The sequence below is a fragment of the Miscanthus floridulus genome, chromosome 5, assembly GCF_019320115.1.
Source record: "Miscanthus floridulus cultivar M001 chromosome 5, ASM1932011v1, whole genome shotgun sequence".
Classification (NCBI taxonomy): Eukaryota; Viridiplantae; Streptophyta; class Magnoliopsida; order Poales; family Poaceae; genus Miscanthus; species Miscanthus floridulus.
In genome coordinates this window covers 88,065,823-88,074,116 of record NC_089584.1, presented here as the reverse complement: position 1 = coordinate 88,074,116, position 8,294 = coordinate 88,065,823, and the positions used below count along the sequence as shown (strand labels likewise).

The following is an 8,294-nucleotide window of genomic DNA, read 5'->3' as shown; positions in this document are numbered from 1 at the left end:
TCACCAAACTTCCAATCACCACCGAGCCATCTAGGTGATGGTGATCACCAAGAGTAACAAGCACAAACTCTCACTTGACCAAGACAAACCTAATGAGAAAGGTAGATGCACACTTGCTACTCCCTGTGCACTAATGAGGTCCTTAATCTTGGATTATCAAATCTCAATCACCCTACTAGGCTCTTGCTATCCCTTGCACTCCAAAGTGTTTCCTCAGCTGAACAAATGGGCAAGAGAGCTAAATTGGACGAGCAGGAGATGTATTTAAACACTCCCATTCAAACCATAACCATTAGGGTCCGACTCAGCATGAACTGAAGTGACCGGACACGTCCGGTTGGTAGCCAACGGCTACAATGATGCCAGCATTGACAAATGACCGTTAAACTGACCTGACTTAGTGCAACATCCGGTCCCTCCAGACACGATGCGTCCAATCCAAAAATGCCTCCTCTGGACCCTTTCTGTACTTGTCCGGACTCGACAGCGAGCGAGTTAGGTCACACACTACACTACGTCCGGTCTGTTGTGATCACCAAGCCAAGAGCGGCTGCAGGGGCACCTACGCGTCTGGTCAGCAACCAGACCTAGCATTTGGTCTTCAAGACCCCCATTGCACAGCTTACCACTGACCAAACGCTACGCCTTAGCGTCTAGTCCTTCTTCTTCAGCGTCCGATCAACATAAACAACACTTCATTCACATCCAATTCAAAAACTTTGTGAATGAGTTTGACTTCAAATGATCTTTGGGCCAACTCTGAGCTACCTAGTGCTAAGTTTGACAAGTGTGCACCACACCTAACACATTTGACTCACCTAGGTCAAGCTACTAGTCCATACTTCCCTTAATAGTACGACCAAAGGAAAAACAAAGTCCTAAACTACTCTAAGTGTCACTCCAACAACAAATGACACTTAGAACTAGTCTGACCTTAACCTTGTCGTCCATCCTTTGAAAACCGAAATGATTTCCATCGATAGGGGCATGAAAACTATTGATTGCCCAAACAATCGCCATTACCATGATCTAACTCAATTTGTCTCTATAAAACACAGGTTAGTCACAGTAATCTTGTGTCATCATTAATCACCGAATCCTAACTAGGGGCCTAGATGCTTTCAATCTCCCCTTTTTTAGTGATTGATGACAACACATCCTCGAGTATGTGAATAAGAGATGGATGATGTTTTCAACAAGCTTGGTTCAAATAAGCAATTGATAATAATACCAAGGTGTTAGAAGGCTTATTTGACCCAATCAAACATGATGTACTCAAAAGATATGAAATAACCACGAGCACAAGATATAAAGCTCATTTGAATCGGAGTAGAACGTGGAAGCAAAGCAAATGAGCATAACCAAGTGACATGATATATATATAAATCAAAGTAGAGAGCACACATATCACAATGCATGAAAGTAAACATGATACGCATGAAAGATCACACACAAAATAATGAGTCCATCTCACACGCTCCCGCTAAGTCTAATATACTCGCTCCCTATCCCCCTTTGTCGTCAAGCACCAAAACCTAAGGGTCGATCGGTGGAACAAGAGTAGATGAGTCGGGCGTAGAGACATGGGGAGTGAGCTGAAACTGGGTTGCATCATCATCTGACTCTGAGCTCTAAGTGGTCGGACCCACTAGAGCGGACTCACACTGACCCTCAGTAACCAAAAGTGTAGGTGAAGCGTCTAGGTTTGCTTAGTGGACTCGATAGCTGGGTCGGCCTGCTGAGACTCTAAAGCTGTGGTAGTGGCCTAACCGTGTGGCTTAGAAACTATGTCCGTAGCAAGTGGAGCCACAACTATCACTGTCTCTGTCGTTGAGGCCTCAAGTGTAGGAGTGACGATCGGAGGTGGCTCTAACGAAGCAACAGAAGACGGGAGAGTCTCAGTCGTCCCTATGACTAGAGCTGCTGTAGTAGGAAGAGCCACTAGGAACTCTAGAGGTGTGGGTGTTGGCATTTCTAGACGCAATCACCAAGTATGGAGTTTTTTAGTCCATCCCCGGCAACGACGCCAGAAATGCTTGTTGGCATTTCTAAACGCAATCACCAAGTATAGAGTTTTTAAGTCCATCCCCGACAACGGCGCCAGAAATGCTTGTTGGCATTTCTTAGCATCACCACTAGGATAGGTGTTTTCTAGCAATGGCGCTAGAAACACCGTGATGATATTTCTGAACACATGCAGAAATAATCCGCAAGTGCACGGATATATAGTTGTAGCATTTCACCCGGATGTATTCGGGTATTGTTCATTTATATTTTCCCAAAGGAAGGCATGGTATAAAATTCTCTAGTAGGGACATGGTCAAGATAACATGACTGTATAATAGACCAAAGTCCATAATAGAGGTAAGCCAGTATAAACATTGGATAGTGTGACACACATACTTAAGCCAATCTCAAGGATAAAGATAAAAGAAAGAATAAAGAATAAAAGAATATTCCTAAACTGGAACAGACTTATCTTGTATACCTATGCTAGATGAGTAGATGATCATACAAATACATGAATTTTTAGTGGTAGAGGTCCTAAGTTAAGATAGCTTTGGTTAGAATAAACTTACTTCGGGCATTGGGTTGCAACTGGTCTGCCATTTGATGCCGGCCTGTAGCGCTACGCCGTATCTGAACGTGGGGGATTATGAAGGACGAACATGACTATCGCCACCTGCCACCTACCCCTCAACCGGAGGATATAAGGCAAACAAAGGTAACTTCTAACATAGACACCATATCTACGCTATCGGTTACTACTCTAGCGGTGGCCAGGAACTTCCGTCTTTATCTGGAGTCCTCTTACTAGAGCATCTACCATGGGGACGAACGACGAACCCACAAGAATATAATGACCAAAACTAATCTTAAAGTAGGACTCACTACCTCAATTTAGGTTTTGGTCTAAATATGTATGTATGAAAGATTAAGCATAAAGTTTCATATGCTAAATGAATAATATAAGAACTTTGCTCTAATTTCATAACATAACTATATTGATAAAATAAGAACAAGAACATAAGGAAGCTCTTCATATTATTCATACCAAGTTTACTCCAAGGTTCAATCTCTCTAATGAAGCTTCTTGCCTAACTCCTACTAAACTACTAAAAAGAGTAAAAAGAATACAAGTGTGAAGGGAGAGAGGCACTTGTGTGGTGTGTGTTGGAAGAGAGCTTCACCCCTCTTTTTATACAAGCATGGAGGTCGGTTTGGCCCTAGTCAATTAGGAAACTACCCTATACCACCTCAGCATGCCGCCATGCAACCGCCTATAGAGGATGGGCTAGGGCTGCACCGCCTGGGGTGCAGGCGCACCCAGGGTGCGGGCGCACCCTAGCTGGCTCATCTGGCCACCTCCTTTGCCAGGTGGGCTGGGGGCTAGGCCAGGGCCCCTCCCACGTCAGTGCTTGGCCTAGGTTTTGTCGTGAAGGTGGGCTTCTCCTTATTCCTTTGCGCGGATTCTGCTTTACGCTTTGTCTGAAGGTGCATTTTGACTATAATTCCATCGTATCCAAGGATAAGTGCTGCAAAATAGGAGTCCTGCAATACAAGTGGAACTATGTTAATAGTAAAGGTATATGTGTGTAAAAATATGTAGTTTCCTCCTTTTTGGATCATAGTTGGTGGTTAGATTTTGTCGATAAGAGCCGCCAATAAAATCCCCCAAGCTTACCCTTTGCTTGTCCTCGAGCAAAAGCTAAGACATTGGTTGTTGATCCAGAGTTGCTACTATGCCGATTACATTTCAAAAGTGCCATGCCTATAACAAAGTTTTCTTCCTTGATTTGAATAAATTGGTATTTTATCCACCCTTTATTATCTCGTTACCTACGTGGCTTTTTTAGCCTTCTCCAAGTCTTAGGTGGTTGCAAGATAGAACGGTTCACAGAAATGCTTATCATTCGTTCTTTGATCGACTTTCTTTTCGGAGGTTTTGAAAGTTTTGCAAAAAATAAAGTTAAGTTCCTCAAATGACTCACTTGGTCGCTCAGAAGTGTATGATCCTCACCAAAGGCTTTTTATGTTTACCGTTCTTTTCATCCTACCAACTAAATGACTTATGTGGATCTTTGGGTAGGTATAAAAGAAGGCATACTTGCGTCACATAATATTGTTAAGTCAAAATCAGATGTCAAGGAGATATACACTTTGATCAAGACGTGCAAGTGTGTGGGATTTTTATAATCTTCCTAATGCTAAAAAATATATTTTTTGTACTCCTTTAATCATGACTCTCTCTCTTTTAGGAGGGATGCCTTTTATTTGAAAGTATGGGCTATGTTATTTTTTTCTTTCTTTTTCTTTCCTTTTCTTCATGCTCTTTGGCATGCATTTTTTTTCTCATACTTTTTTAGCATGTATATTTTTTCTTTTTTCTTCTTTTTTACAGAGCCCATATTTACTTTTGGCATATGAAAACTTTTTTGGAGAGAGACTCATGAAAAAAATGAATGGAGTATTTATTTGGTGGACGGAAAACATGTTTTTACGTAACTCTTAGGTAAGAGTCAGTATTTTATTTATGGGTGTATGTGAATCTTGATCATGGGTGCATGACGAGAATCTCAACAAGGGTCACAAACAATTTGACAAAGCTAAACATGATAACAAGCAGCATATGACTATGATTTTGTATTTGTATCATGTCAAATGGCCTTGGTAGGAATTTTAATCATTGAGGAACTTTTAATTTTAGCATTTTGAAAATAAAACTCTGGATGTCAAGTCTTTCTTAGAACAAAGTCATAGCAAATTTCCGTTACACCATATCTTATCCCACAACAACTTAGACTAGATTAAGCATTTGCAACCCACAAGTTTCAAGTTTTTAGGGTGAGACATTTTTAGCCAATAAACTCAAATCTTGGAGAAAGATAAGTTATAAACTAGGCACATTCAAAATATAAGACTAAACAACTATTCATCATTTCAATAAGAATGAACTAAACATTTTTACTACACATATGTGGAGTGGAATTAATATTATTTGTTGTTTTATCATATTTCATTTTTTTAAAACTAGGTAATAAATAAATGAAGAAAATAAATGCAAAGTAAGAGATACAAGTTACCTCTTTGGTGTCCTCCCCCAAGCTAGCCCAAAGTTTACGATCCTTCGGCTGCTTTTTATTATAGGGCAGAGGCAAACTCGAGGGTTGATTTTATTTTAGTTATTATTTATATTTTATTATTATTAATAATAATATGGTTCACCAACCAAGTTTTTGTCTCTGTTGTCATCTTGAAGACTTACCCCATAAAGATGATAAGTTTCTGCAGGGGTTAGTCCATATGATCAACCAAAATCTATACTAGCAGTTTCGATTCAATGATCAAACTAGACACCATGTCTCATTTGATCAAGGTAGGCTACTCAATCTAAGCACCATGCTTAAATTAAAAAGCCTATAAAAGTATGATCATTACATCCAAGCTTCAAACTAAGCACCATGCTTAATTTAAAAGATGTATAACCAATACTCTCAAACCAAAACATGTCGGTATAGAGAGAGGACGCATGAAAGGATAAACAAGAATCATTCAACAATGGTGAAAACATTTAATGGTGAACAAGATCATCATAAGCTTTTTTTATTTCTTTTCTTTTTATGCAAGGTAACGGAAAGTGGTGAGAGTGCAAGACACACGTTACCTTTTGGGGGTCCTCCCCCAAGCTAGCTCACAGCCTATGGTGCGGGGTTGTATCCCCATGCTTTTTTACTTTTCCTGCAAGGTTAGGATATGGTAGATCATGAGTGGACTTACCATCTCTCATGATCAACGCATTGACATTTTTAAAATCATATGCAAGAATTGTAGCGGCAATTCGAGCAAGATGAGTTTCAAATATTTTATTAAGGCTTAATTAATTTTTGAAGGTAACGGTTAAGCCTTCTAATTTTGGATTAATGTTTTCAAAAAAAATTATTGTTAGAGGCAAGATTTTCAATTAGGTTTTCATTTATTTGAGCTTGCCCTAACACAAGATCTTTCAGGAAGGGTTGATTTGCAAGATTTGAATAAGTGTAGTTACCTTCCTGATTTTGTGGGTGAAACTGATTCCACCCTGTACCTCTTTGTGGATGGAACCCATTGTTGTCATTTAGCGCATCTTCACCGAGGTAGTCATTCCCCGAGTGTCCGAAGTTTCCACACACCTCGCATGGTATATGCGAGTAGAGCGATTGGACAGCACCATGTCTGTCCAAGCGTTTCATTAAGAGATACACTTTTGCGGCAGCATATCCATTTCTTCCACGGTATGCATGCTGTCTTCTTGGGTTTGGTGTCTGTCTTCACTCGAACCCTAGTTGGAGACCATCTTCTTAATGAGAGTCGTAGCTTTGTTGACTGTGAGTGAGAAGAAAGCCCCTCCGACAGTAGCATCTGTGTGGGCTCTGGATGTGGAAGTTAGCCCGTTGTAGAAGTTTTGAAGAATCAATCAGTTTTCCATCCCGTGGTGTGGGCAGGCAAGTATGTATTCTTGTAGCCTCTCCCACGCTTCTGAGATGGATTCTGATGCTATCTGTTGGAAGTTGGAAATTCTTCCATGAAGGGCATTGGTTTTGCCCATCGGGAAGAACTTCGCGAGGAATGTTGTGGAACAGTTGTTCCATGTGTTGACAGCTTCCTAGTCCTTGTAGAACCACTGTTTTGCCCTCTCTCAAAGGGAGAACGGGAACAAGCGGAGTCTAATTGCCTCCAATGTGACACCCTCCATGACGATGGTGTCGCACAACTCTAGGATTGTTGGAGATGTGCATTGGCATCCTCGCTAGGCAATCCATAGAATGGATTTGACTGCAACATCATGATTAGGCTGGTTTTCAGTTTGAGTTCACATCGCCCATGTTGACAGCAGGCCCAATGGGCCCATTGGCAACATTGAGGATTGAGTACTCGTGTAGAGTCTTGTCGGCCATGGTGTTCGGTACGGATGGTGCTTGGATGATGGGTTTGGTTGCTGATGGAGTAGCAGATGGTGGATTGACATGAGGTGAGGCCTTCTTTTTAGGAATGACTCTGGATTCTTGGTAAGGTCGTTGGCAAGTCAAAACCATCTTACACTATCCTATTTTCATCCACCATAGGAGAAAACAAGCAATGTTATCCTGTTATGAGTAATGGCTACTACACATGCATATTATCCTATCAAGTATGGTTACCAGAGCAGGGTCTGTCAGCAATGACTGAGGTGGAGTTGAGCTGGAACCACCGGCCTCTCTATCGTGATCCTGTGGGGCATCCATGGAATATGCTAGTAGTCCTCGTCTAAACTGTTAGATGGGTCATCCTTGACCTCATCATCCTATTATGCCTCTAAGTCTACAAGGTCTAACTTTGCCATGGCCCTGATGGCCTCGTCCTACTTGACCGCTGTCTCTAGTACCTCTGGCCTCTGGCAACACTGCTGCCTCGGTGTCCTGCTCCTAGTACAAGAACCCATCAGCTGGCGCATGTCATACTTGGGGAACTCAATATTAGTGCCAGTCAACTCAACCACGACCTCAGGAGGAATATGTGAACATGCCTATAAAATGAGAAAGCAAATCTAATGGGCATATGGCAAATGACGGTGGCCCTTGAAACCCTCTGCTGAGGTGTCCTCCATCTCTGAGAGTATCAAATACCAAATATCAAATGGTGTCTAAGAGATCAAGTGGTGGACTAACCAAAGCTAAATACGTGTCAATCCCTCATGGTAGCCACCCTTCAGGAGCAAGGTCCTCCTCATGACTGTGTCTAGGAGGTGAGCTATAGGTGTAAGGTCACTCGGAGTGCGCCTCGAACCCTCTTCGAATGGCTCATGAAACTAGGCTCTGACTAACTCTGTAGGTGGCCCTACTCCGCCGTGAGGCGTCTCGGTGGTTGTTTGTCCATAGGAGAGCTGGTGAATCCTAGTGGCTGACTCTAGAATCCTCAATATCTCTCTAGCCCTATTGCTGTACAACCTACGGTCATGTCCTCTGAATGCAAAGTGAATGTACCTATGACCTGGGTCATCCACAAAGAGGCATAGAACTCTCTGACCCAAGAAGCAGCATACCTACCAGTCTACCCCAATAGGTCTACCAAGCTAGGCAAGTAGGTAAGATGGGGAATAGACCTGCTCTTCTCTAGCTACCACTATGGCCTCCAAGTGGCACTCTCTAAGACCTAAATGCCACACCACTGTTTAGGTAGGCGTTATAGAAATCCTCCTACAACATAGTGTAGAAACCCTCTGAAGCCCTCTCGTCCTGCTGAGGTGGGAACCACTACTCAACCTCTACAAAGCAAAG

General features: G+C 42.1%; 1 non-coding gene across 1 annotated transcript; it reads left to right on the top strand.

Moving 5' to 3' along the window:
- The first annotated feature begins 6,464 nt into the window (after window positions 1-6,464).
- LOC136455669 (small nucleolar RNA R71) lies at window positions 6,465-6,571 on the top strand. The gene has a single exon (XR_010759152.1). It is a non-coding gene; the product is annotated as a small nucleolar RNA R71 (small nucleolar RNA).
- Window positions 6,572-8,294: the final 1,723 nt, after the last annotated feature.